Below are 25,055 nucleotides of genomic sequence, written 5' to 3' on the forward strand. Positions count from 1 at the left end.
AGGAAGAAAAAAGCTATGTTTTGTGGGAGAGAACAAAATGCACTGAATTATAATTTCAAAATGTGTGTATGTGTGTGTCTCTTTAACACTATTTTACCATTCTTGAAAAAGTAGATAGATGTTGAGAAGATGTCAGTGCATTATAACTGTTGGATTTTCCTTTTCATAAGGCAATTCAACAAACTGGGCACATGAAGGTTGTGACTTCTAATGATAATGACTGGAATTACAGGCAGTGGTCTGATAAATTAATCTGCCCTCAAGTCTATTTCTCAGTTGACAACAAAAGAAGCATCTGCTCGCAACCACCACCAAATTCACAAGGAATCATGAGTGCTATGTAACAAATTTCATGAACATTTTTTATACAATAGGATAGCTTTATCTGTTTTAAAGTCCATCAAAATGATTTATGCAGATTTGCAGGTGGATTATGAGTTTAAAACAAGTTCTAACCACCTAAACAGATGTCTCTTACCTCTTTTTTTTAATTTTATGAGTTCCATTTCTCCACCCTGGCACCAAGTATAATATCTAAAAGAAATTCATTAAATCATCCCCCCACTTTTTTTTGCCTGGAGTGAGGAGAACAACTTCAGTGTGTTTCTTGTTGGCTGTCATTTATTCTATAATTACATCTAATCTACTCTTGGACCCTACCTTTCCAGGAGAGCAGCAATCTTGTGAGTGACATTTCCAAAGGGGACCTCAAACTGATAATTTACTAGAGTAATATATCATCAGAGCAAGGTGCTCTAATGATACTTCCATCAAAAGATGGCACTGTTCAATGAGTGGCTATATAATTGAGTAGCAAAAGATATGCCAAAGAAGCTGGATGCTCTGGAATATTACAGGCCTGCCTCCAGGTACAACTGGTTGATGTGATCCTGCTTTTCTCAGTTTATATATTTTTTAGTTTCTGTGCCTAGGTCTTCACACTTGATCATCAAACTCTGTATCCTTGACAACTAAACTTTTCAAAGATTACAGGGGGAAAAAGTTTCCTTCAGCCCTGGAGCTGTTTAATGCTTTAAAATGTCAAGGAAAAGATCCTTTGGTCCCAAGAGTGGGGAAGATAAGGAGGTAAGGGACTGAAAACAGAATATTTAAAAACATGTTTACAAAATAATTCAGTACACTAGGCACCTAAAGCAGAACATCTGATATTAATATGTGAAAAAAAATTCCTATTGCTTTCATTTCAATAACAGCCTGGTTCAGTACAATATTAGAGGAAGCCTTGTTTCACTGCAGCTTTAGTAAATGACCCTCAGAGTTAAATATTCTCCCCTAAATTTCTGTAGTCAAATAAATCCATCTCTCATATTATTCTGGAGCACCTCTTCTACCAGGCCAATCATAACATCCTTATTTCCTGTAATGGAATGCAACTCTTGACTGAAAAAGAGAATAGTGAACCAATAGCCTTAACAAATGGCATTGTACGCTCCCCAGCCTTGGCTGCAGAATGCCTGAACTGAACAGATGTCAAGGATCACCTTCAAGCTTGATGCAATCTGGTTGCTCTGTTCTCTGTGCCCCACTGTTTAGCTAAGCTTCCATTATGATGTGCAGGAAGCGATAGTATTGGGACTTTTTAAAAACTTTAACCTAATACGAAGGAATTCATCATTTTTTGTAGAAGCAAATATTCCTAATGACCCAGAAGTTTTGTATACAGTAACTAGAGTGTATTGAGGTAGATCTTGCCACAAGGATGACTACCTATATTACAATGTATAGTTGTATCTATTGCATTCTGGTAGCCTAATAGATGGGGTGAAAGTAGCAAAGAAACTTTATTATGTCTAACACATCTTATAGACATTCAGCTGGAAAATGATGCCAGGATGGTGCTGCTAAATATATGCCTTCTTGACAATTGTATATCAATATTTTTAAAGGCTAATGGGGGTGAGTGAGGATTGACTGATTGATCCAGGAATTGGATAATTGTCTTCTTCAGATTATTATTCTTAGGTAAGAGTCCAAGGAGGTTCTATTCTGTTTCTCCTTCTCCTCTCAGCTTCTAAAGGCTGAAATAAAAGACTTCAGTGGTCCTTCTACTCCAGGGGTGATTGGAGATAATGACACTGACATTTTGTCCCATTGGCATTTGTGCTGTTGATTATAGAAAGGCATTATTTGATCTCCATTAATTTGAAGCATTAGAAATGGACATAAAGTAATGTGAAATGAAGTATCATCAATATGCTGTTGATATGCAAACTTGTTTCTTTGTTAAATCTCAGTCACATATGTACGGACAAAGCTGAAGTGAATGCCAAGAAGCAGAAATAGGCTGAAATGAAGTCTCTTAAGGCAAGTTTTTATCAACAATATAAAACCCCCAGAATTTGTGGAAGTTGATGTTTCTTATTATTGATTGGAACATAGTTTCATTATAAGGAAGGTACATATCCTGAATATACTTATAGGTTTGTTAGCCTTGCAAAATTGTCCAGACAAGAATTATAAAGTTCTAAATGTAAGGTTATATTAACAGAACATTCCAAGCTTGAAAATACATCTCTTCCCTATCACGTTTACAATCCAAGAAGTTAGAGAGAGTCCCTTCTGTGGCATTTGCCATGCCTACATTCTTTTATGAGATCTGCTGCCTTTGTCTGATTGTTGTCTAATCTATCTGTCTCCCAAGAACATTTGCACATACTATCACACCATTGTCATTGAAGGCTTAAGTAGTCTAGTCCCAGTTCAGATCTAGATTTGGTAAGTGAAGTTATTTAGTGGACACAAAAAACATAAGAGATAAAAACTATAAAAGCATTAAAACTATTAAAACAAAATGATTTTAAAAACATACAATAGAGTCAATGGAAGACAGTTGATTTAGGAGAAGCATGATCATTTTATGCAACTATCTGATCCCTCAGCCATGTTTTCAGGCCTTTCCAGAAGGCCATCAAGATTGGGGCCATAGAGTAGACACAGTGGCAGAAATGGCTCGGCTCCTGGGTCCTGTCAGGTGATATTCTCTATTGGATGGAAGCTGAAAAATACCCTTCTCTGCTGGATCAGATGGCATGGGTAGGTGTAACTGGAGAAAGGCAGTAATTCAAATAATCTGGTGCCATGCCATATAGGGCTTTATAGGTCATTGAAAACTAATTGTTGAATGGAGTAAGAACAGAAATGATGGAAACAAAAAATGTACAAGAGTAAATGGAATACTTAGCAAATCATTCAATTACAAGCAGGGCGTATGAAAAGAATACATAATGTTCTTTTGATTGTTTATTGAATTCATGGAAAATGAGTAAGGGATGCTTGTAATGATGCTGGAGGGGTGTGGGTTGGAGATGAAAATGTACTATGTATGCAGATAATGCTGTGGTTTCAGTTGTGCACCTGAATGGTTTGTAGTGAAAGTATATGATGAGATAAGTAACACAAAACTGAAAATTAGTGTTTCAAAGATGAAGGTAGTTACACTTGACATCGAAAAATGGAATGATCAGTTGCATGTTATATATAAATAGTGAAAAAATGGAGTGAATAGATAAATTTGCGCTCAAAAAAATTAACTAAATATGGTAAATGAAGACATTTTTAGATGTGCAAATCCTGGTAGGAAGTGTAGTCTGTTGTAAATGAATACTAAAACTAGTATATGGTCTTTTGTAAATAATGAATATCAAAAGAATAAATTTTTTTGGTGTTTCTGTTTATTCTCTTTATGAAGGTAAGAAGTAGATTAGTAAGGATAAATATAAAAATAAATTGAATGCAATGGGAATGATTTACCTAAGACATAAGAGAGGTCAAGAATGGTTCTGAATTAATATGGATTGGATACATAAGTCAGTCATCAATATGAAAGAAGTAGACTGAGATTTGGTCTCCTAGAAAGAATGAGTGAGGATCAGGTTATAGATATATGTATGAAGAATGAATGGATTAAGAAGAATTAAAAGATTGAAAACATAGTAGTAGAGGATATGCTCAGGAAGACATTGATGAATAATTTAAAGAATAAAAGGCACATTCAATGAATGTGATAGTAGAAGCACACCTACTAAGAACAGAGAAATATGTAGAGTTGTATTGAATAGTGTTGATAGAGATTATTTTTCACTATATTTTCATTTCTTTTTCTTAGCTCATGCTTTTAATTTCTTATTCCTGGTCTGTGCTACATTATTTATCCTGAAAAAGAATAGCACAGTGGATAAGCATGTTTATACATAAGTCATTCTGCACCTGAATCTTAAATCTTTAAAGTTCCTAACCTTCACATAGATGTACCTGTTGCTTACCATGTCATCTTACTTGAGAGTCATAGGTAATCTCCATACACATGCTCCAAACACACACTCCTGCCTAAGGAACCAGATGATGAAGTCTATAATATTTTGAGCTTTCATTCTTTCTACACAGTGACAGTAGTCTTCCTGAACTTCAGGATAATGCTAAGAAATGATCAGGCCTATCTTAATGCTGGTGCTACAGAACTTCCAATTCAGATCTTTGTTTGTTCCCTCTCTAATATTAATGATATACCAGATTCATAACAATGCAACAATGACAATATTCTAAGGCAAGGAAAGGCTTTCCAGAGTAATTGTACATTAGTATCTTTATCATTAGATTCTTGTAATGTCCTCTGTATTGGGCTGCCTTTTAGAGTAGCTCAGAAAGTAACTAGCATAGACAACTATGACTGGCTACTCTGTGGAATCATTGTGCCCCTAAAATTGCTAACCTGAAATCTTCACTGACTGTCAATTAAGTTATTGAAAGCTTTGAAGCTTTAGCTAGTTTTCAAGATGTTGTAGTTGGCTTAGAAACAGCCAGGAGCTAAGATTTTATCAGAAACCACCTGTTTCTTCATAGGCCTACCTGCTATTTATTTGATGGTGATGTTGTATGATCATAAGGCTGCTGATCTTGCAGGGAATCCTTGGTAGTGGTGCCTGTCTAGAGTGAATAAACTTTGAGGAGAAATGAGGTTAAATTTCCCTAAGCCTTCTTTTCAACTAACCATGGGTTTTTAATCAGTTGCCATAAATTTTGCTCTTTATTTAATTGCTGCCTTTAGCATTTTCTTTTATCATTTTAATGGTTTCAAAAATTATATTTATGAAACTTGCTTGTAGGAAAGCAGGTAGGATGAATTAAAAGAATGTGCTTCTTTTGCTCTGATTTATGTGTAAGATTTGGGAGCCCTCTTTTACTATAGTCACTTCCCTGAAGAAGCTTTTTAGTTGAAGTCCTTTTTTTGTGTCTGCCGAAAAATTAAAAATTAGAGAGAGATTTTGAGTCTGCTGATGATAGTTGCTGTTAATGTAGTATATACAAATGGAAGAGAACTGTTTTAATGTTTTGTTATATTACACATTCCAAGAAATGGAGCAGTTTAATCGTCATTTAGAAGCAAATATTTCATTTAGCATCCTGAGTCATGTTTTCTGAAGATAAATCACATTGTTATTATGACTCAACCTTCTGTATTAGTCCTATATGAGAATTGAATTTAAGTGGGTCCTATTTGACTATTCTGTTTTGAGAACTAACAGACCGTAATGGAGTCAGTATTTCAGTCATGTTTACCAAAAGCAATATCATACATTTATGAGTGTGTTTTTCTTGGTCAATGAATTGACGTTTTGGATTACATGAATTAATGTTAAAAAAAGGTCTCAGATTGTTCTTGATGTCTACATCTTTTTTTTTTACACTGTGTCTCTTTTTGAAAAAGCAACTGGCCAAACCAGACTTGCTATGTGGTTATGAAATCACTTAATATTTCAGCAAAATGCCTGTCTTGACAGTACCCATGAATTAACTATTTCATGCCAGAGGCAGAAGCAATTAACCAGGCTGTTTTAATTATGCCATTGTGTGGCTAAATTATTTCACACCTTTGTCAATGCAAATTTTAACAGTTTGCTTTGGAATTTCTTACCTGGTGATTTTCTTGTCACACCCTAAGCTCTTCCTTAGTGTGAAAAATATGCTTGGCCCTAATCAGATAATAATATATCATTAGGTATGAGATTTTAGGCAAATAAAATGGATCTTTGAGGAAATGATATCTGTATTTCTTTGAATTAAAAATACAAGTTGTGTGAGACATCTCAGCTTTTCCCTCACACCTTAGTACTCTTACAATCTCCAGCTTATTTATTAGAATTTATCCCTTCTTTATTACTTTATAAGTAACTGAAGGTGGCAAACATAAACAATACTTCTTATTCCTATTTTTTATTGTTTTTCCTCAACAATAGCCCTATGAGGAGGAATTGGCTGAAAGATTGTGACTGGCCCAAAGTCACCTAGTTTTTCACATCTAATGCAGGACTAGAATTTATGGCTTCCTAGTTTAGGCCAATACTTTAACCACTACACTCAATTGGCTTTTATTCCATAAACACTATCAAAACAGCTCTGTCCTTACTATTTTTTCACCAGGCTGGATCAAAATTGCTTTCAGTTTCAGAAAGCTCTTTCCTCTTTTAATTCTATTAATGCCATATCCCCATCTTCATTCATTTCTATGGTTGTTATTTCCATCTCCATTGCACAAACATATTTTGGAATATACCTGGTATAATATATTTTCCTGCTGTTTGTTGTTTTAATGATTGTTGCTTTCTTAATAATAGCCATCTGTCTATCTCTTTTATTTGTTCAAACATGAAAAAGCAAAAACAAGAGGGAAAAGTCTCCTCTTTTTACTTCTTTTTCTTTGTCTAAATTCTTAAATCATTAATCCCATTTGATCCCTTCAACAATCTATGAACTTTAAAGACAATCCCTTGATTCTTCATTTAGAAAAATCAATCATTTCACTTACAGAATACAAACAGTCCTTTTCCCCATGAAGCTCTATACTATATATTTACTTACTTGTTTGTTTATTTAAAAATGCTTCAAAATAAGCAAAATCCAAATTCAGCCAAACTTTTTATCCATTTTGAATTTTTGTGCTTTTTAATTCTTAGAAAGAGTGGGTTTTTTTTTGCTGAAGGTTATTTTAAATCATTTTACTTATTTCTTTCCATTTTTCAGCCCCTGTTGTAGGATCACTCACAAGATGGTCTAATTATTCTCCTACTCCAAAGATTTATGTGGCTTTTAAACAATTAGAATACATTTTAGGAACAAAAGTTAGGTAAGACCATTAGGCTCCACTTAGGCTGCAACCATGGTCTTTCTTTTTCAGCTTCTGGGGCTCAAGAGTTGCTTGCAGAGCTCTGCAAACTTTTTCATGAGAAACTGCCTTTCAAAACACATATGGGCAACCTTTTTAGGTTTTCCTTATCTGGAGAAGTACCACTGAACAAGGCTTCCTGCCCACTCATGGTTCTGCACCTCAGCATCATTCCTGCTCTTTGGAGATACACCAGTTTGCCACCCACCCACCCCAATCTCCATTGATTCCAGTTCTTAGACAGAATAAGAATAAGATTTATATTCCCAAAGGCAGAATAATTGTGATTAATGAATAAACAAACTATTAGCTCACACTACTGACTGAACTGGGAATCTTACAGTTTGTTTATTCAGGACGCTGTCATCTCCTAAAGATCATTGGGAGCTGAAGAAGCCTTACAGATACCAGTGAATTAACTAGAATTTAAAAGCAAGAGATTCTTGGAAGAATTACATAGCCTTATTTCATTATTGTTAGGAATAGACACTAATCTTAGAGTTTAAATAATCTGGAGATCCATCAGCTGTTCTTTTTCAATCAATCTTTATATTTTACCTGTCTTGCTCTTCCTGAGCTTAAATGTTGTATGTCATAAAGTTCATATAATTCATAGCATTACAGAACTATATCAAGATACTTCTTTTTATTTAGCTATTGGTTTAATATGAGGAAAGCCAAAGTCATGTCCTTCCTCAATCATGGAAGCTGCTGGGTTACTTGGGATGATCTCCCTCCTGAACCTTTATCAAACTGCTGGTGGGGGGGAAGGGGAGAGGAATGGAAGGAAATGTTTTTTTAATGACACTGAATTAGGAAAAGTTGGATATAGAACAGCATAGCTACATGTGCAACTGTCCCTGATACTGCCATGAAGCAGAGATCACACAGTTTTGTCATAGTTTATACTCCTCTGCCTTCCAGCCCTAAAGGATAGAAATAAATTGTGAATGTAATTAGAGCCCTCTTACCAAAACATCTATTTAGCCTTCTGCTTTACCAGTGGATATGCAGATGTCTTGGGAAAGTCCACAAACACTCTTTGGAAAATATTAATTGACTTCATTTTGGGGATCTGTGGGTAAGGATTCTATTGCCCTCCAGTTCTTGCTGAATTATAACCATGAGCAACCATTCCCATTGGTCACATCAACTAGAGTTACTGTGTTTTATAGTTCAACAATATGTTATATACCATATAGCCCCCTTCCTGTTGAGCCTTTTGGTCATTGGTGTACCTTGTAATTAATCCATAATCTACTATAATTGTGGTATAATCTCAGCAAGTCAAGTGAGAGCACTAATGGATCTCTTTTAAAGAAAAAGGTGTAGAATACTGAGTGAGACAAGATATAAATTACAAAAAAGATTAATGTGATTATTCAGCTTTTGGATATGATCCAAAAGTTTTCAAATTAATATATCTAATAACTGTGCATTTATATTAGCACAAGCATAAACCTGTCTTACATAAATTATATTAAACCATGAAAGTAATTTTGATAAGGAGGCATCTATGTAGATTTGGGATAGTTCATAATCCATGTATTCCACATTCAATTACTATCATACACAAGCTCAGCTTGTCTCTGTACTTAGCCTCTCATTGGCTAAGTACTCTTAAAGTCTATTAAAAAGCATTATCATGTGAACCTCTATTAGACAGATGAATAAAACATCTAAACTTGATAATCTAGATTTAATACATTTCACCTATTTTAATGTCATGAGATTAATAAAACCATTTTATGCTATCTGGAGATTTCAATTGTACCAATTACAAGAAACTTTTCTCATAGCCAAATAATTCTTCAGGTTTATGAAATGTTTACTGTTAATGATCATGAGATTGGGGTTTTTTAAACTGTTGGACTGCAATAAGGTCTTCGTCATCAGTGATTAAATCACTGATGAAAGGGCTGACCTGACATGTATTACTAAAATCTAGCTCTCTGCAGAAGGGGGATAGCTTTTTCAGAATATGCCTAGTGATGGAAAAACTCTTTCCTGAGAGCTGACTTGTAAAATGCCTAGTGAACTGAATAGGAAGTTCTGGTTTCCAAAACAGTTCTGTCATGGAAAACCCTCTGAGATTTTTTTGGGGATGGGGGTAGGGGTGGGGAGTAAGACCTAAAGCATTTGTGGATTTAATTGTAAAATATTGTTTGAAGTTCAAAGTTGGTTTTGACAGAACATATTTTGTTTAAGATTGTACAATGAATGTAAGAAAGACTACTATACAATTTTGGCAAATAACACTTTGCTTATGGGTTGAATAATTGTACTGAAGTAAATCTGTATAAGCCAATTCCCTTTGGGTAAATCTAGTGCTTATCTGTTTAAAATTAGTATTTAGCTTTTGTTTGGATTAGAACAAATGAAAAAAAGAAAATAAAAAAAGAAATAAGTCTAATAATGCTTTGGGTGTAGCCTCAGCCAGCACTCTGGAAAGGTGAGGACAGTTGTCATTTGGATAAAAGTTGGTTTTAAGGATCAGTTAGGACTGTTGCTGTTGTACTAGCCTCACTGCTGCATAACAACCTCCCTGACCAAGCTCCTTGATGCTATTTCAGAGCCACCAGTAGAGTTCTTGGACATTTCAATCTAGGAATGGGGTCTAAGTTGGCTTGAGAGTTAATGGCCAACATGACAGCTCTGAGCCTATCTCAGGTCATCCAAAACCTGATATAGAACAGTAGTTACACTCCAGATTTGGTGTTCCTGCCAGAATGATGAGTATATAATCTGAAATTGGGGTGTCGTGACCAGCTCACAACCTCTCTACTGCAAAGATGTTCAACCTATTAGATCAGTCTTCCCCCCGCTATTGATGAAGCTAGACATGTTTGATTTGATTTGATTTGATTGCACTTATATGCCACCCTATTCCCCGGAGGGACTCAGGAGGCTAACAAATCAAAGGGAGGGAGTACAAACAAGGGGAAAAACAACAAACAAGCAACTACAAAAAGAATTTAAAAACAATCAACAGCCACACAGTTCAAGTGGAGACGGGAACTCGTCAGCCCCAGGCCTGTCGGAACAGCCAGGTTTTAAGGGCTTTGCGGAAGGCCTGAAGGGTGGTGAGGGTCTGAATCTCCATGGGGAGCTCGTTCCAGAGGGCCGGAGCAGCCACAGAGAAGGCTCTCCTCCGGGTGGTAGACAATCGGCATTGGCCGGTAGATGGGATTTGGAGGAGGCCTAATCTGTGGGATCTAATTGGTCTGTTGGAGGTAATTGGCAGCAGGCAGTCTCTCAAGTACTCAGGTCCAATATCATGAAGGGCTTTATAAGTGACGACTAGCACCTTGAAGCATATGTGGAGACCAATAGGCAGCCAGTGCAGCTCGCGGAGGATAGGTGTAACATGGGTGTACCGGGGTGCACCCACAATCGCTCGCGCAGCTGCATTCTGTTTCAGAGAGAATTGTTGCATAGTCCATCCAAAGCCTTGGCTGATGCCTGAAATAAAGCGGTTTGCTAAGGTATTAGATTGGACTGCACCCATGCAATCTCTAACCTTTCTCTATAGTTTATAGAGCAATTGAGGGAGATGAAATAAGATATGATATATCTATAGTGTTTTGGGTGTTCAACTAAGGATGAACATGACAGAATGCAGGTTAGTGCTGCTATTAAGGCCTATCTTTTAATGATAAGGGTAATGAAGCAATATATTTCTCTGCCCTTATTGCATTTGCAAATTGCTGCTCTGCAGCTTTGTTTTGGGTGACCTGAATCTTTGACTAAAGAGGTCCAAGGTAACCTTTTGCAGGATATGTAAATGAATTTGCCATCATTTGATGCAAAAATCTCTTTAATTTGTTCACAGGGCGTGATGTAGGCCCAAAGGGGATACATGTGATAGAATCTTACCCACTATTTGTGATTGGTTTGAATTTGTTGGACCTGAGGAAGTGAATAGGGTCTTTAGGACTGAGTTAAGCTAGCTACTCTTTAAATCCATCGGCCTTGGGGTGTGATGATGTCATGTGATGGGTTCTAGTGATGGATTAATTCTTTTACTGAAAAGGTTGTTTTTTATCTCTTAAAGTGATCTAGGGTCATCTTCTTCCCAAGGAGACATCACTGAACCCCAGCATCCTGGACAATTTTCAACCAGTACCTAACCTTATCTTTGGGCAGAAGGTGATTAAGAAGATAGCTGTATAGCAGCTTCAGAAGCCTTGGAAAAAAATGGATTATCTGGATCCTTTTAGCTAGGATTCAGATATGGGATGAAAATGATATTGGTCATGCTTTTGGATGATTTGTGACATGGACATAATGAGGGTTGTTTATCATCCTTGCCCTACTTGACCCTTTGGTCTTCCCCTAAGACATTAGTTTTTCACAGCTCAGCTAGTGCAGGCCATTGAGAGTTGCCATGGTCCTGGGAGGACTAGTCTTTCTACTTTCTTCCCACACAAATGAAAAGCACAAAAGCTTATGACCTGGCAAAGAGTCAGATATTCTATTACATTCACTAGCATCCTTATTAAGCCATTTGCAGGCTTGTTACAGCTTTTTATTTTAATATAACTCATTATAGACAACTATAAGCACACAATACCCTACCTACATTTATTCTTGATGTTCCAACCTTTAGAACTGATGAAAAAATAAACTACCGTCTTGTGAGACCTGGCTCTGGAAATAAGGAAAAACCTTTAAAATAAAGTTTATACAGGAGTAGATGATGTGACCCATGCGCTACATACGAGTGTTTTAATTTAGTCTGTCAATTGATTAAGACCCACTTACCTAAGATTCAGTATTCATTAGATTCTTACGAAGAGAATTGAGCTTACTTCCAGTTTATGAATCCAAGATGCCTCAAAACAAACAAACAAAATGTTACTACAGAGTGTATTAACAACAGCTGCTCCAGTTTTCTTTGTTACTACTATAAAATTGCTTGAGCCTTATTTTGTCCTGTTTTACATTTTTGGCCCTTTCCTGATTTAGTTGGCAGCAGGATCAGGGCCATTGCACTTCTGTGAATTATTAATATTCTTGATAATGATAATGAAAATAGATAATAATTATGATAAACATACCATCTCATTAAAGTAAGAGAGATGAAGTCTTTTGAATTTTTCATCTGAAAAATAAAGAACATTACATTAATAAGAGTTAATTATATCATTAAATATTTACAATTACTTCCCCTTAGTAGATTTTATTTTTATTTAATATATTTCATTTCTAAATATGTTTAGCACTTTTATGAGGGCTGTCCATAAAAATCACATCAACTTATGGGGTAAAAGGAGAATTAGTTTAATGTATTCATATGTGAATGTGTGGGCATGTACACACTCACATTTAGAGATACATATGCCACATACAAATTTTATGTTTTAGTTATCTTAAATTGAAACTAATAATCTTTTTTATTTTATGAAAATGTATATATCTATATTCTATATTCTCCTGAAATAAATATTATATACCATTGCTAATGCATCACATAAAAATATTTATTTAATAGAATGTATGAATCACTTGGTGTGCATTTGGCTTTAATAATTTATATTTACCACCATGCAATATTTTCATAGGAAATTATGATTAACATTAAGAATTTGACTTTACCTGACAGTAGCCAGGCAAACGGAAATGCCGAGAAAACAATTCAACTCTTGCACTTTATTAAATATCACACAAGGCTACAGGAAAAAGTCGCATGCTTCTAAAGTTATCAACTACACATGACTCCACATTAAGATACAATCTATATCTTTTATATTTGTAGAACTGTTCCTTAATTTTTTAAGATACGTTGAATTGTTTTTCTCAAAAAGCTAGTGTAGCAGGGGGAAGTAGGAAATAAAAGGAGGGATTAGCAGATGACAGCAACATAATCCAGAAGATACCCACTAGGAGGCTACTTTCATGTTCCTGTCAAGGATCTGGAGTGAATGACGGCAGCTCGCCTATTAAGTAGCAGCACTCATGTCTCAAACATTGGCTTGTTTACCTTCAACTCGGTGTCCTAAACATGTGAGCCATCATGCTTCTTGGAATAGTGATTAAGGCATCAGACTATAAACCAGGACCCTGAAAATTATAGTTCTGCCTTAGGACAAAGCTATCTGGGTGATCTTCAATCAATCACTCGCTCTCAGACCTAAGAAGAAGATAATTGCCAACCACTTTTTGAATTTTTGCCAAAAAACTGCAGGTACTTTTCCAGGAAGTTGCTGGACCAAAATAAATTAATAAAATGCTAGTATTTAAAGCAGTGGTAGTCAACCTGGTCCCTACAACCCACTAGTGGGCGTTCCAGCTTTCATGGTGGCCGGTAGGGGTTTGCTGTAACTCTGCTTTATAAATTTTATAAAGTAAAGTTACTTCCCTACTTAAGTCGCCATTACTGTGGAACTGGTGGGCAGTTAGAAAATTTTACTACTAACAGAGATACAAAAGTGGGCGGTAGGTATAAAAAAGTTGACTACCCCTGATTTAAAGTCTAACGTGCTCATGACTTATGGATGCTGGCACTTTGCTTGCCAATTCTTTCTCTGCTCCCAGTTATAGTTAAGGAAGTATATCTTTTTGAATTAAAAAAACAAGCAATCATGATAGGTCCCTTCACGATATGGACAGCTTGACCCAGAGGAGAGAATAATTGAATTTATTATATCAATCACACTGACCAAAATGTGTCCAAACTGAATACTACTGCTTTTATTTTTGCATGTGGTGTGTCCACACATACACATATCCACACACACAAGGTTTGTTTCATCAAAAACATGACATGAGATAAATGTTTGTTTGTTTGTTTGTTTGTTTGTTTGTTCGTTCGTTCATTCATTCATTCATTCATTCATTCATTCATTCATTCATTCATTCATTCATTCATTCATTCATTCAATCATTCATTCATTCATTCAATCAGTTATAGTTTCTAGTTCCAGCAATTCTGGATGCTCATATAATCATCATAGGTTGTAGCCCATTGAGATCTTGGAAGGGAACGTCATTTTTTCCCTGCTAAACAAGAAAAGCAGTTCTTCGGGAATGCCAATTAATGGCATGTTAATATCCATGTGTCCATTGGGTGACAAACATGACATAGGAAAGACAGATACGTATAAAAGAATTGAAGGACAGTACAAAACTCTACATACTGTTGAAACTCTCACTGTTTCATCTGTTTATCTCTTTGTACCTTAAAGTTAATCCAACCAATGCATTATACCATAACAATTTTTGTATCTAGGATTATTACTTCTGTGAAATTGAAATTCTCATAGGATTCACATCAGCTTCATTTGCAAAATTGTGGCCATTGCAGAATCCCTGTAATCATGTGATTGTTATTTCTGACACTCCTTGCCAGCTTCCTATAAGCAAAGTCAATGGGGAAATTGGCAGGAAGTCAGAAGTCAGTCATCTCTGGAGATTTCAATCATTCAGATCATGGTTGTTCCAAATGTACCTTTCAAAAGGCAACTGGACTTTTTTTTTTGGGGGGGGGATGGATATTTCTTTGAAGGCATTTCATTTCTCATCCAAAAAGCTTCTTCAGTTCAGTGCAGAAATGAAGAAGCTTTTTGGATGAGAAATGAAATGCCTTCAAAGAAAAAAATCAAGAAAGTTCAGTTGCCTTTGGATCAGAGGTTCTCACTGCTTTTTTGCCTCCCTGTGATGTTTCTGTTGATCTTTTTATGTAAATAAATATTAGTGAAGTTCATTAGCCACCAAAATTACTTTTTTATGATAAATATTATTCTTACATAATCACAGAACCTTCCAGAGTTGGGTTAAAAAATTATGGTCAACCAAAAATTTAAATTTCAATCTGGTCACTTCAGACTGTGCTACCTTTCTTTCGAAGGGTAACCCAACTTGTCATATGGTTGTCTAGTTAATAAATGAAAGAAATAAATTTATATATGTTGTATCTTTTTGAAAATAAAATAAAGGACATTGTTGATATGAATGAAGCAGATCTGATTTCAGAGTAAAATTGATGGATATACATATGAACTACAGAGTTGGTTATGATTATGAGAATAAATTACAAGCCAAAGAGGTAAACTGGGTGTGTGTTAGAAAGTATGGTGTTAACTAGATGAAACATACATATGAAATTAAAAATACCAAACTTGGTAAAGTTGCCTACTATGTTCTACTGAATGGTGATAATAAAGGAGCAGAGATTTGTTTTGAAAATATTATGCACAGGTGTTTTTTTTAAAGTAAGTGACACTAATAGATGGGAAAACAAGTTGATACAGTCCAGAAACTGGACAATTCAATAATCCAAGAACAATTGTTGAAAAAAAATCTCTTAGTTTTGAAAACAATATAAAGTTTAAATTCTTCTTATATACACATATACACATAGTAAAGAAAAGGATTTAATTTTAAAAGCATAATTTATTTGACTATTTCTAATGAAAGATTAAAGACTTAGTTCAAGATATAAAGATGAAAAGAAGTCCTGAATGGGAGACATAATGTTTTTCTGACAGTATCAAGACTGGATCTTGGGAGAAAATAGTTTTAGAAGAAAATAAAAATAAGTTCATTAAATTTTCTTGGGAATGGATTTGGCAAAATTCTGACTGAAAGATTCAAAAGGAATAAAATTAATGCAACCAATTATTAAAATTAGTAGTCTATTTTGTAAAATAAATAAATGAAGATGACAGGCAAGTAGGAATAATTTTTGCTCTCCCTAAATTATTTCATATTTATTAATTTAGGGAAGTATGCAATAATCTAAATAGACTTCGGCGATGGAATGTTTTGTGCAAATCTTGAGCTGAATATAATAGCAGTTAAGCATGGATGAAAACAAATGGAATGCTTAATGAATGGTTCAGGAGTTAAGGCAAGAATATGTGATATTCCCATGTTTCTTTAATGTGTTTATGGATAAATGTGTAAAGAATGTGTGATGACATTATAGGTATGCATTTGTTGGGAATGTAACAATCATGTACTTTGGAATGCAGATGATGATGTATTGTTAATTGAGAACCAAATAACTTTTTGTTATTGTTAGATAGTATCATATGACGAGAAGTATCAAACTGAAAATGAAGCTATTAAAGACCATATGTTTGATACAGTAAACAGAGTGAATGATTGCAAGTTGTATATACATGGTAAAAGTTATAGCAAATTAATGAATTTGTGTACTTGGTAGAATGCTTATTAATAATAAGAAAATGAATAAAGAAATTTTGACACATGCAAATATTGGTAGAAACATAATTAGCAGTGGATTATTTAAAAGAATGTATACTGAAGGAATCAGTTGCCTGTAGAATTTTTTTGCAGTTAACTATATGGAAGTGATAACTGGACAAAAATGACTTAATGATAAGTGGATGTTGATTAAATACAACAATGAGCACCCCGTTTAAGGACATTGGTGTGGTTTGATTGTATAGGGTGAGGATCAAACTGTCAAATACATATAAGATGAAATAGCAAATGAACTGAGAAGAGGAAGATCAAAGTTCTGACTGGAAGAGTCAATTAGATTCTCAAAAAAGAAAAAAAGGCAAGAAGCATGGATGTAAATTTGGAGAAGAAATAGGTACATTCTCCATGGACCAACTCCGCATTCTGGGCTGAGTTGCCAAGCCAAACTCTGACACCAAAGTTGCACATAGGAAATCAGTGACTCCAAGGAAGAATATTTACTGAGCTTCAGACTTGTAAGTCTACATCAACTATAGTTCTTTGTCTCTTCCCAACCAAAACAAACTGGTCTCAGAATCAACTAGGTTAGCAGAGGAGAACTCCAGAGAGAAAAACACTGTGAGAAAACCATTAAGGATTTGGATTAGAACCAGGGAGACCCAGTTCAAGTTCCCTTTCAACCCTGAAGTGTAATATGAGGATTAAAGCCAGTAAGTAAAGAGTTTGAGAGTAGAAAACTGTTACCTAAAAATGATGTAGGTGCTTTCAGAAATAATGAACAATAAACCACCTCTTAGTCCATGAGTTTAAAAAAAGGCAGGGCTTAAAACACACATCTAGATTCCTATATTGCTCACTAGCTAACCTTGTTCTTAAAAACTATTGTAAAAAATATTTTATCAAAATTAAGTGATTTATTTCACCGTCAATTTCATTCTGAGAAAGAATTTCATTACCATGCCTAGGGAGAAGCTCTGAAAGTAATTTTGGACCAGATACTCACTATCAGTGGAACTTATCCTACAGGCTTAAGGTTGTAAACATTAAAGGGGTGATTTACATTTGAGCCCTTTGGGGTTCCTAGAAGAAAAGATGAGATAGAATTTGAGAAAAAATAAATAACATGCATAGTAATCAGTACAAGTAAGGCAAAGGCAAAAAACCCTCTATGTTTCCTCTCTTGGTGATCCAAGTGATGTTGTGGCTGCCATCTTGCAGTGTCTGGAGTCTGTGGGGGCCTAGATGGGGGCAACAGGCTTCAACTGAATCTTGGCAAGACCAAATGGCTTTATGTACATGATGCTCTAAAACCTGTGACTTTGCATCTTTGACTCTGGATGGTAGGCACTCCCCCAGACAGATCCAGTTTGCAACTTGTGGGTTCTCTTGGACTCATAAATTCTGCTTGAGGAGCAGGTGACAGTCATGGCTAGTAGAGCCTTTGCATGACTTTGTATTATAACAGTTGCAGCCTTTCTTGGATAAGGGTTCCCTGCATTCAGTTGTTCAGTTCTTAGTAATCTCATAGTTGGATTATTGCAATATGCTCTACATGGAGCTACTCTTGAAGAGTATTTAGAGGCTGCAACTGGTGCAGAGTGCAGTGGATCAGGCTGTTTTGCAGGCTTCAAGAATGGCTCCTGTAACAACACTGCTCTTGCAGCTGCATTGGCTGCCAATCTGCTTCCAGGTATAATTCAAGGTTCTGGTAATCATCTTTAAAGTCCTTCATGGCATGAGTCCAGGCTGCTTATGGGACTATCTCACTCCACTGGGATTGGTCCATCCCACTTGTACCAGCAGAGGAGGCATGCTCTGGGTCCTGTCAGGCCAATTATTCTGGCTGCCAGGGTCCAGGGGGAGAGTGTTCTATCTCCTGCCCTCTGAAACATCTTGCTCCACAGGTTGGCCCCAAATTCCCATCTTTTTGTAAAACCTAAAGACTTGGCTTTACCAGTTGACTTAGGACCCCAATGGGGGAACAGTGCAGTGGAGGTGATTAATCAAGAAGCAACAGATCCTACCTCCTTCCACCCAACCCACATGCTGTTAGATTTTAAGATTTGGTTTTAATTGATTTATATTTTAATTTACATGTATAGATAACGTTTTTAATGACTGTAAGCTGTCTAGAGTTACCCTGTGTTAAGATGGGCAGCCAATAAAATAAATAAATAATCTAGTAAAAAAAATAAAGATGAAATAGACATTTCAGATCACATAAACTGAAATGAATTGGTTCATTGAATCTGGAGCACAAAGAAATGAGTAGAAAAAAAGCATTACTAGAAAAACTATTACCACTATAACTATTATTAACCTACCTGTTTAACTATTCCATATGATAGCTAGTAAGTGATAGATTTAATGGAAACAAACTGTACTACCATTAAAAAAAATGAAGTTGAGAAAGAGGAAGACTATGAGTTCCCATGACAGAAAATCCCAAAATGGAGTTACCAGCTCAATTCTGAAATGACTAAATACATCAATGCATGAAAGATAAACACAGCTTTCTGTAAATGTGCAATATTTCACAAAAGAAAGACACTGAAGCGGAAACATTATTCTAAAATTACACTTAATATCTGTAGGCATTTACAGGAAATACAGCTTGTTTCATTTAGAATTTTCTTTTGACTTGCCTCTTTTTCTTTTGACTTTCTTTTGAGCTATATCTCCTCCCCCCCTTAGTCTCATTGACCTGATTATCATGCAGTTTGGCTAAATATGAGTTTGGGTTTATACACAGAAATCTCTGTAAAATCAATAGAGACTAAAAGGAAGTAGAACTTTTATCAAAACCCCTTGATCTTCCCACCTCATTGAGCAAAGTGAGGCAATTTGTTTTCTTTAATTTCTTACCTTTCAATGATAGGAATGTTAATAAGATAGAATGGAAAGAATGAATTGAAGCAATTTCATGGTGTTTCTTACACATGCCATTTTGACTGCATACCAATATTTATTATTGGCATTTATTGATTTCTTTATGAATCACATGTTTTAATGAGGAGTAAATCTATAGGGCACTTTATTCAAAACAATATTATTAAAATTTCTGTTGACTTGATGACTGGTTAATCTTATGCTTAAGGGAATAAGTAACACCAAGTATGACATAATATCAGTATTAAGCAAATCAATTTTATGTGGAACAGAGGCATTGCTTTTGCTGATTACAGTGGCTACAAAATGGAGAACTTTAACAAAAATATTTTGGTGTTTCATTATTCCTTGTGAACAAATGATTGTCTAGATAACTAACATAATTAATAGAACATGCAATAGCACTTCTACTTTTATTATTATAATTATGCTGTTGTTTTTAATGAAGGAGTATTTTGTTTGAAGTCACCTTCAGTTGAAGTTGGCATTCAGGATCTGTCAGCAATTCTTTAATTGAGTTGTTTATGATGAGTGACCATACAAATCTTTTAAATAAATAAATAAACATAAAATAAAATATAGTGAATCTGCTGAACAGTAACCATACTGGATGGATTTATCTCTAAAGCCTCCAGACAAAGTCATAGAAGAGAGAAAGAAAATACAAGTTCTGCCATCAAATTCAACTCACAATATGGAAAGTGTTGGGTTTCAGGCAGGGGCTGTTGGAGGTCCAGTAAAAGTTGCCTGATATTAAACCTGGGAATGGCTCTCTGCAAAAGTAATACACACAGACAATGTGTTCCTCATTCTGCTTTTGTAACTTTGTTATTTTAAGATGATTTTTTTAGAGGCATAACCTTTTAAGCTAAATGTGACTTCTGAGTCAACATAGATAGGGCCCTGCACCACAGTACTTTGTGCCTATGAGAAAGTATGATAGCTGCAGATAAGCTAGCTGGCACTCTGAAGTGAGAATTCAACACCAAAGAGCTTGACTCAGAACCTTAAATTAGGGTGTGGTGCAGTTAACATCTGTGTTGTGCTTATTACTCTTGGATACATTTATTTTAGACAGGTGTATCCAGTAGCAAATATGAGGCCGTTTAATAATTTGGTTCATAAGAATATCTCACTTGTAATAAAGAAAAGGTTGAGGCTATTCTTCCAAAACAACAAAGGATGAGTATGATGCAATATCATCATCAAATGAACTCAGATCAGAGAGTTGTAACATGGTGAATTTCAAATCAGCACTTTTCAGCCAATGCAGATGGGTGAGAAATGTTGAGATTCATCTACTAGGGTTAATAATTCCATTTTGATTGTAAAGCAATGCATGAAAATGAAAGGTAATTCTTGAATTTCTTTTAATAGTTTCATTTTCTCCATGACATATTACAAGTTTTTTTAATGGAAAAATGTCTCACATGTTAGACTCAGTTAAAGCAGGCAAAATGTTACACTTAGGTTTCATCCACGCTGCCTAATGCCAGAATGAGCTGGCAATATTTTGAAAAACAGTCAAGGATAACATTGCTCTGTAGTAATCTTCTTCTTATCCCAAAAGCAGTCTCTGGTGTGTCCTTCTGCTGCAATTTTAAAATACAATTTTCTCTCTGTGTCATCCAAAGTGAACCTGTCCATTTTGGCTGGTGTATTTTACTTCATTATAGGCCCATCCTAGAAGTTCATCTTTTACAGAGGCAGGATCAGTCTGACAATTGAATCAATAGTTATCATGGTCTCTAATTTCTCTTAGGGCTACCTTTGCCAGGAATGCTGTAACAGCACAGTGATTATAACACTTAGCCTTTAAATAAAAGGCTAAGAATGTTGGTTTGAAACTGAGTAGATTTTGAAATTATTTCTTTTCTTTCCCTAAGTTATTTTTCTCTGTGCTTTTTCAAAATAAGTTCAACAGTGCATCATTTCATTCATTCATTCACAGTCATTTGAAGAGTTTCAAGGGAAAATGTGATCTGGATTTAAAAGGAGAAAGACTTATTAACATAGAAGCCTATTTTACAGGTCTTTCTCCTTACCAAAATATTGATTTAATATCCCATCTGGTCTTCACTCTAGTAAAAGTAATCCTTCACTCTAATAAAGTTTCACAACTTAGGTCTGGAATATTAGCATACAGTAATATGCTAGTTTTGAAGTCCATGTCTATGCTTGAATTAATCTATCAAAATAGTTGTATACAGCTTTGGTAAGGGACACGGTGGCTCAGTGGCTAAGACACTGAGCTTATTGATCAGAAAGGTCAACAGTTCAGAAATTTGAATCCGTAGCACCACATTATAGAGTAAGCTCCTGTTACTTTCCCAGCTTCTGCCAACCTAACAGTTCGAAAGCATGTAAAAATGCAAGTAGAAAAAATAGGAACCACCTTTGGTGGGAAGGTAACAGCTTTCAGTGTGCCTTCGGCATTTAGTCATGTGGACCACATGACCACAGAGATGTCTTTGGACAATGCTGACTCTTCGGCTTTGAAAAAGAGATGAGAACTGCGCCCTAGAGTCAGGAATGACTAACACATATGTGTGAGGGGAACCTTTACCTTACAGTCTTGGCTGCCAAGCTTTTACGCACCAGGGGTTTTAGGGATAAGAGTCTTTCTGTGGAATGGAAAGGGCATGGTTTTGTGTGCTGCCTGCACCCCGTGGATGGGCCTTTGCTTGTTTGCATGGACCACTTGCTGGCATGCTGCAGACCAGTGCTGGTCCACGGACTGGGGATTGGGGACCCATGATCTACAAGTTGTTATGTTGTCCTTTATATACTGGTTGACCCATTCTTCTTCCTAAGAAAATAGGCTGGCCTGAAAAGAAGGAGTGTATTTTTTAAAATTAGTTGATTAATTTACTGATATCTCCATGGAAGCAGCAAAACTTTGTTCAACTTGGACGGTTTGGGTTTCAATTTGACTTTGTGGCTTCTTCTTTTTCTGTTTTATTTTATTAATTTTTTATCTTCTTTGAGTCTCCATTTATAATGTTACCTGATTACTGAAGGTGAGTTCCTTATTTGTGAATGACTGAAAATAGAAATATTAAAATTATGACTTGCCAGACAGGAGGAAGCTATGCAGATTATCAATACTGGTGTGAGATAACTCTATATTGCAGTGCATTGGATAATTAAATATCCATAGGTATGATCCAAATTTAATACTCTTACTTTAGCTCTTGTTTATCATGCATGTATGCCAAAATGGTATATTACCTTTCTTTAATGTCCCAGCATTCTCTAGGAGGCTGGTTGGTTATAGATATTTATAATCATGAATCTTTGAAGGACATGAATTGGGGAAAGACTGCTTTACATCTCTGATGAATCTGCCTCAGGTCAACTATTGATCAATAACTTGTCTTTCTTTATACAACACTGCAGCCATACATCGATAAAACTTCTAGGAGTGAATTCAAGTGTATGGCAACTCTGATAGTGTATTTATTTTTTTAGAATTTTGTTTGGTTTTCTGCGAGCTGAGCATTTTAATGGACAATCAGTTATTTATTCCCATGCATTCTAGCACAAATGGTTATGTGCAAATATATATTGGTTAACATGGAATTATGACACCAAGTTCAGATATATTCATAACTGCTGGAAAAAATATTTCCAATGCAGGTGTTAGGATACATGTCTTATTTCTCTCCAGTACTAGCTAAAAACAAATTGAAAATAATTGAATAATATTGGAAGATAATATTAAGAAGTGCACTTTTTCATAATTTTTAATTAAGTGAAAACTGAAGCATCATTTCAATTTTATCTCCAATCAGTGTTTTTAAAAATAAAATAAAAATCTAAGTAGAAAATCTATCATGTAAAATTTTATTTGACCTAGCTAAAAGACATGACAAGAAATACTACCATCCATATATTGGTTAATTAATAGCAAATTCAAATATTATTCAAATATCTCTCATATTTGCATCTAAAAAATAACCATTATTTGTTGTGGTTTTATCCTTCTGTAAGACAGGTTTTAAAAAGACTAATAGATTGTGATGAACTAAATAGTTTTCTGATTAATTTGGACAAGAATGCTATTGAGATCTGTGTAGCTATCTCAGATGAAGGGGTAACTAACAGTTCACATAATGGTCTCCAAGAACTGTATTCCATTGAATTATGTATGTATGATTCTTGAGTAAATGTAATATTAGCCTTCATATTTACTTACAAAAATACATACACAGTATGCAGTTCAATCCAGCTGGATGGAATATTTTGTTTTTCTTGGATTCTTGGAGACTGCGTGGACATGTCCATGCAATTTTCTTGGCAATTTTCAGAAGGATTTTGCATTACCACTTTCCTAGATTGGTAGAAAGTGGCTTGCCCAACGTCAACCAGCTAGCTATACCTCTAAGTAAGGACTAGAACTCATAGTTTCTAGCTGATGACTTAACCACTATACCAAACCATTCTAGGATGAAACATAGGTGTGTGTGTATGTGTGTGTAAATTTTATATTAATTTGTGATAGCAATAGAACTTAGACTTATATACTGCTTCACAGTGCTTTATAGCCCTCTCTAAGCAGTTTACAGAGTCAGCATATAGTCCCCAACAATCTAGGTCCCGTTTTACTGATCTCAGAAGGCTGGAAGGCTGATTTAACCTTTAGCCAGTGAGACTTGAACTGCCTAACTGCTGGCAATCAGCAGAAGTAGCCTGCAGTACTTCATTCATTTTAACCACTGCACCACCAAGTAACAGTTTTTATCTTATATAAGATATGACCCCCACCCCCCTCTGTTGGGTAGATTTGGAACTTAGAGGAAAAAGGAGAGGAACGGAACACCCCTCTTGGACTTCATATTTTCTCTTTTTACCATTTGCTATACTGAACTCTCTACTGGTCTTGGCAGAAGATATAGCCTTGTATGGACTTCGCTGCGCAATTTTTTAAATTGGTATGGTGAGTGCATGGGATTGTATGTGATTGAGTGAATGATCCCACTTTTACCATTTTATTATCATTGTATTTTATATGTTTTAACTTCTATGTGGGGACTGCTTGGGTGAGTGAATGAGTATGTCTGATTCGGAGGACCTGCCGGGGAAAGTGGGGGCCATTGGGGTGGTTGGGGGGACTACGCCCACGGGAGAGGGTCGGAGCATTGCGGTCATAAGAGGGAGAGGCAGATATGGCGGGGACTTTAGGGCTGGCCATTACCGGGGAAGGAGGGCTCGCTACATCACAGAGATCCCTCCTTCCGGCCCTATGAGTCCCACTCCAAGGTCAGATGGCGCGAGTAATCAGGACCCTGGTCTCAGGCTGCTGTCGCTAAATGCCAGGTCTGTTGTTCACAAGGCTCCTCTCGTCCGGGACTTAATTTTAGACGAGAGGGCAGACCTGGCATGTATTACTGAGACATGGCTGGGCACGGAGGGAGGAGTCCCCCTCGTAGAGATGTGCCCAGACGGATTTCAGGTGCTTCATCAGCCGAGAGCCCAGGGAAGGGGTGGCGGTGTGGCTATTGTTGTCCGGGAGTCTTTAGCACCTCGTAGGATCCCTGCTCCGGAGCTTGTCGGGTGTGAGTCCCTACTGGTGAAGCTGGACCTCAAGGGTCAAGTGGGTCTGCTGCTAACGTACCTGCCTCCCAACTGCATTGCAGCAGCCCTCCCCTCACTCCTCAAGTCAGTAGCCGAGCTAGCAATTGAGTTCCCTAGGCTTATGGTTCTGGGGGACTTCAATTTGCCTTCGCTCGGTGAACACTCTGATGGAGCGCAGGAGTTCATGGCCTCCATGACAGCCATGGGCTTCACCCAGGTAATTCGAGGCCCAACCCAC

The sequence above is a fragment of the Thamnophis sirtalis genome, unplaced genomic scaffold, assembly GCF_051295495.1.
Source record: "Thamnophis sirtalis isolate CommonGarterSnake01/CBP01778 unplaced genomic scaffold, rThaSir2_p1.2 scaffold_4, whole genome shotgun sequence".
NCBI classification, from domain to species: domain Eukaryota; kingdom Metazoa; phylum Chordata; class Lepidosauria; order Squamata; family Natricidae; genus Thamnophis; species Thamnophis sirtalis.